Source organism: Marmota marmota, unplaced genomic scaffold, assembly GCF_001458135.2.
Source record: "Marmota marmota marmota unplaced genomic scaffold, marMar, whole genome shotgun sequence".
NCBI classification, from domain to species: Eukaryota; Metazoa; Chordata; class Mammalia; order Rodentia; family Sciuridae; genus Marmota; species Marmota marmota.
Window position 1 is genome coordinate 1,069,045 of NW_025999964.1, and position 5,377 is coordinate 1,074,421.

The following is a 5,377-nucleotide window of genomic DNA, read 5'->3' on the forward strand; positions in this document are numbered from 1 at the left end:
GGGGTGGGGTGGGGTGAAGATGCAGCTGTTTGTGGATGAAATTAAAAGAGGCCCATTAATAAATCATGTGAACCCATTATTCTAAAAACTACGCTGGAAAGTGAGTTGACATATTACAAATGCTGTGATTTCTATATTGTGATTACTTGTCTTTTTTAAAGCAGAATGCATTTTAAATAACCAGACGAATCGTCTGATTAACCACTGTTTGCCTAGGGACCATGCTCACGCCCCGGGAGAGGGGCTCTCCTCCAGAGCTAAGGGGGTCACTGGAAAAGTCCCCGATGCCCATGGTCGTGGAGGTACTTCCTGCTGCTAGACCCTCGAGCTGCCCATTATCCCCAAATTCAGTGTGGGTGCAACTGAGGCTGTCCCTTTGGTGGGCTGGCCGGCTCTCAGGACGGTCACCTCTTGTGGGTCAAATCCTGATTCCACCTCTGCTTCCCCAGATCTCAGGACCTTGTTCTCTGAGAATTGCCTGCTCCAAAGCCCCTGGCATCGCGGGGATCTCCTGGGAGCCTGGACCCAGGAGGGTGGAGCTGAGAAGCGGCACTTCTGCAGATTGAAATTGAGCAAGGCTTCGCCATGTTCTGGGCACGGAGAAGATCCCAGGAAGCCAGTGGCTTGTGGATGGGTGAGCAGATCCTGTCTGTGCATGGAGGAGCTCAGTCCAGCCTCCCAACAGGCAGGAGCCCTGCAGTGCACAGTGACCCGGGTGGACCTGGAGGCCCTGGTGCTCAGGGGCCTGAGCCAAGCTCAGTAAGACGCACCACTCTACCTCCTGGGGGCAGCAGAGGGTGGGCTCTAGGAGGCAGAGCACACGGTGGCTGCCAAGGCTGGGCAGGGCCACGGCACGTTGGCCCAAGGGGCCAAGTCCACGTGGGGTGGTCGGGGTCTTACTGACTGCAGTCAGGCCGCGTGTGCCATCTGGAGACCTCCCACATGCACAGATGGGGCCGTGTGGTGCCGGGTGGATGGCTGATCAGCTCGCGGCTAAACCATTTCACAGCGTGTGCGCTAAGCCATCCCAGCGCTGCCCTCGAGAAAAACGAGTTCTATTTGTCAATTACACCCTAAAAAAGGCTGGGGGCAGGGGCAGGCACAGTGGCACACGCCTGTAATCCCACTGGTTTGGGAGGCTGAGCCAGGAGGATCACGAGTTCAAAGCCAGCCTCAGCAACTTAGCGAGTCCCTGAGCAACTCAGCGAGACTCTTTCTAAATTAAAAAAAAAAAAGAAAAGAAAAAAGGCTGGGGATGTTGCTCAGTGGTCGAGTGCCCCTGGATTCAATCTCAGGTACCAACCAATCAATCAATAAACAAACAAATAAACAAAAGCTGGGTGGAGAAAAATATCCCTGGTACAGCCTGCCCCCACCACAAGAGGCAATTGCTCCCCTTGTGGGAGGGGTTCAGACCTCTCAGCAGGTGGCCCCAGGACCTTTCTGCATGTGCCTGGTCCTTGGCCCTCCTGTTGCCCCATGAGGACACAGCCGGGCACTGCCTGGGCCCGAGTCACGGTGCAGGGTCGGCCATCAGTCTCTCCCTCCTCCTCGACTCCACATTTGGGGATGGAAACTCCAACTCTTGTCCGGGTCCTGCGGTCCTGGGCTGCAAGGGTGGCTGGGATCACAACCACAGGGTGGCATCTGGTGCCACAGAGACCTTCATCTTCCTCTCTGCCCAGGACCCAGGAGAGGCGTCTCAGCCCCGGGGAGGCCAATCAGAGGCTCTCGCAGGCCCAAGCCTTGGGCGCCCAGCTCAGCCCCACAGGGGCAACCTCGTCTAGGGGCACAAGGTCCAGAGGCTCCCGCCTGCCCTCCAGAGCGCCCCGGGGAATGTGCCTGGACAGGTAGCCTTCTCTGCACAGAGGATATCTGAACTCGAAGACTTGGACTTGGACTTGGTCTTTGTTTGAAAGCATGTCTTTATTATAGAACCCAAACCTGCTCATGAGAGGGGGTTTTCAGAATACCCAGGCACAAAGACAAAGGGCAGGGTGAGCCATCTGTAATGCGGCTGCCCAGAGACGACTTCTGTTAATTTTTTTGGGTGTATTTCCTTCCTAAAGTTGTATCTTTTCGAGGTTGTTGTGTAGAAAACATGGCAACCAAGTCCCAGGCCCAATCCTGCTCTTAAAATAGAAAGCAGGCTCCTAATCAGGAGTCTTTTCGCCAGGAGAGGCGATACGTCTTAGCCAGGTTTGCGAGAGGATGGTGTCTTCTCCCCCTCCCTTCTCGCGGCACATTAAATCATGGATGAATACAAATGAGTTGCTCTCCCTCCTCCATTGTTCCTCAATTAGAATAAAATACCAAGACGGTCCAGTGTGCTGCGTGGCCATGGAGAGTTCAGCTGATGGAGAACCAGCAGGAGGAGCTGACGGGGCGCCCAGGGGGGCCTGCTGGGCCCAGCCGCAGTCTGTGGGGATGCGGCTGCTCCTCGGGAGCCCCCTGGAGGAGGTGGGTTAACTACTGAGGTCGGCCCAGCGCACACCCCCTGTGCACCCGCCAGGAGCCAGCCTGCACCGGCTTCTGGAACACTTCAGCATGGGGCAGGACACCCCGGGCAGGCACTTAGGAGTTTAATTCTGAGATCAGTTCTCAGTGGTGAGGTGAGTGCGTTCCCCCCTAGGAGGGGCTCCGCCTGCTCCGAGGCCTCCAGGTCCCCTTCGCAGATCTTCCTGGTCACCTCCCATCATGCATCCAAGGAACCCTCACCTGGAGAGAGTTGCTGTGTCCATGCCTGCCCCTGGCCGATCTCAGAACCACCCCTGTGAGGCCACACTTGCTGTGAAGTCTTCAGAAGCACCAGGGCTCCTGGGCAGAAGGCAAAGTCATAGCTGGGGTCACTGGCAGCTTCGACTAATGACGACTTCTGAGGAGCCCTCGTTCATCCCAGCTGGCTGCCGCAGGGCTGCGGTGGCTTTGCAAACAGGACTCTGGCCATGTAGAATTTTAGTTAATCCCAGACTTACTGACTATGCAGAATCCCCAGGTAGTGTGCAAGGTCAAGAAAAACTTGGGTGTAACTGGTTCAGGGGAAGAGAAGAGGATGTGAACACAGATTCCGTCACTAAAGGACAACACTCTGCCTAAGCTTGAGACCTGAGCTGGTGGTGGTCGGTGGAGTTGGACTTGGCCAGCCAAAGTGGTGGTCACTGAGTGGACCAAGGTGGAGGACAGTGTGTGCTACTGAAAGTGGGTCAGCAGAGTGGGGAGGTGGAACAGGGGGCTGGTGGGCAGCTCAGCCTGGTGTTGAGGGTGTGGGGTGTGCTGGCTCCCATCCAGTCAGTGCAAGCCACACGGGTATGCAGCTGGAGATGATGCAGTGTGCTCTGGCTGGCACCAGGAACTGGTGGCCTCCCCTTCCACTGAAGCCACTGGAAGAGTTTTATGTGGTTCCCTGGTCAAAACGAGACTCAGACAGGACCATCATTTAGCTGTAATGACCACATCAGACACAGTTTACACTAACATATCCAACAATAAATCCATTTACAATAGCATCTTGAACAAGAAATACTCAAGAATGTGTGGAGACATTCATGCTGACGACCGTAATGCACAGTGAGAGAAACTCAAGGAAGGCGAGATAGGTGGAGGGTATACAATGTTCATGGATCCAAAGACTCAACTGTACGATTTCAGTTCTACCCAAGTGGTCTGTAGAGTCAACAGAATCCCCTCAAATCCCAGAAGCCTTTTTGGAGAAATGACAAGCTGATTCTAAGATTTATTTAGAAATGCATAGGATCTAAAATAGAGAAGATAATTTCCAAAAGAAATATCAGAGCTGGAGGATTTACACTACCTTATTTTAAGATTTACTATGAATAAATCAACAAGACAATGTGAAATTGGTGCAAGGAGAAATAGATGATGGAATAGAATGGAGAATCTATAATTAGGCCTAAAACTGGTATCGGCATGGGAAGAAAATGAATTTCAATTTTATTCCATACTACACTAAAACAGTGATTGAAAAGATATCATAGATCTCTGTGGAGATACTAAAGCAACAACATTCTCCCCAAAATATGTAAAAAAGACTTTGTGACCCTGGAATAGGCAAAAATTTCTTAGATAAAACACAAAAAGCAAAATAGCAATACATGGTGCTTGATTAAAACTCATTGTCAGAACCGACATTCACAACAGACTCCCCCAGGTAGGAGGCCCTGGAGTGCTCATCCCCGTAAGGTCAGGGGGAGCAAACTGGCCTCTAAGGAGATCCCCTGCACCTCCTTCAGCCTGGCCAAATTCAAATGTCTGACAGCACCAAGTGTGGACAAGGATGTTGTCACTGGAGCTGACCAGCATTGTTGGTAAGAATGGAGATGATTCACCTCTCTGGGAAAGAGTTTGGTTAAACATCCACAATTACACCCCTGGGCATCTAGAGAAGGCATGGGCCCTGCAAAGTCTTGTTCAAAGAGTTAAAACCTGCAAATGATGCTCCGGCAGTGCCTGGGGAATGTGTCTGTATGAACTGGTGCACTGGGTGTGTCCATGTGCTGTACGTATCACGTGTTCTTACAGTGGAAAACTATTCAGAAATAAAGAGGAATCAGCTTTGGATGCATCAAGAACATGTCAGTGGCTGAAGCCACATCATGCGCACTGCTGGGGAGGGCCAGGGCGCACCTGGCTGCCAAGTGTGAACCTGATGTATGTGCACTTCCCACAGAGCCTGGAGGCCAGCTGCAGGAGCTGGGTCCAGTGGCTGTCTCCCACCCCCAACCTCTGGTCACCAGTGGCCTCAACCCAGTTTTCAGGGCAGCCTCCTCTCCTCAGCCCCGGGGCCAGGGCTTTGTTTGGTCGATCCCAGTTCCACCCCAGCTCCCAGGACAGTCCTGCCCTGAACCACAGTGGTGGCTGCAGCACCTGGATGATACTGATGTGTCCCGTGAGCTACGCTGTTCCAGCTGTGGGCACGGGCTGGGACATCTGCTCTCTGTGACAGCCCTGGAGGCCAAGGCTGAGTCCTCGCCACTCATGCTGCTCCTGGGATATGCCTCTTTCTTCTGTGAAAATTGTGGAATCCTTGAAACAGAGGGCGTCCTTGGGCATCTGCACCAAGACCCACAGTCACGGGAGGCCCAGGGAGCTGCAGAGGGCCCCTGAGGGCAGCCCAGCATGCAGCTCCAGCAGGCAGCCCTGGACACACCCTCTGAGGGCCAAGTTCAGGGAGGGCAGGTCATTGGCTGCAACCAGCAGGAAGGTTTGTTCACTGTGAGAATCTAAGACTGGAAGTTCCACAAATCCCTGTGTCAACCCAGGTGGGAGGAGGGAGGGGGAGAGGGGGAGGGAGGAGCCTCTGCAGCCCACCTGGGAGGAGGGAGGAGGAGAGGTGGAGAGGGAGGGGAGCTGTCTCTTA

At 53.6% G+C, this 5,377-nt stretch overlaps 1 long non-coding RNA gene across 2 annotated transcripts in view; it reads left to right on the forward strand.

The window, feature by feature from the left end:
- LOC107160246 overlaps window positions 1-3,506 on the forward strand; it is a 5,300-nt gene extending 1,794 nt beyond the window's left edge. The window contains exons 2-3 of one of the 2 annotated variants that reach the window (XR_001505837.2): window positions 217-352; window positions 450-3,506. This is a non-coding gene — a long non-coding RNA (uncharacterized LOC107160246). The remainder of the gene's footprint in view (window positions 1-216; window positions 353-449) is intronic. The other variant, XR_007347640.1, reaches the window with a different exon arrangement.
- The last annotated feature ends 1,871 nt before the right edge of the window (window positions 3,507-5,377 follow it).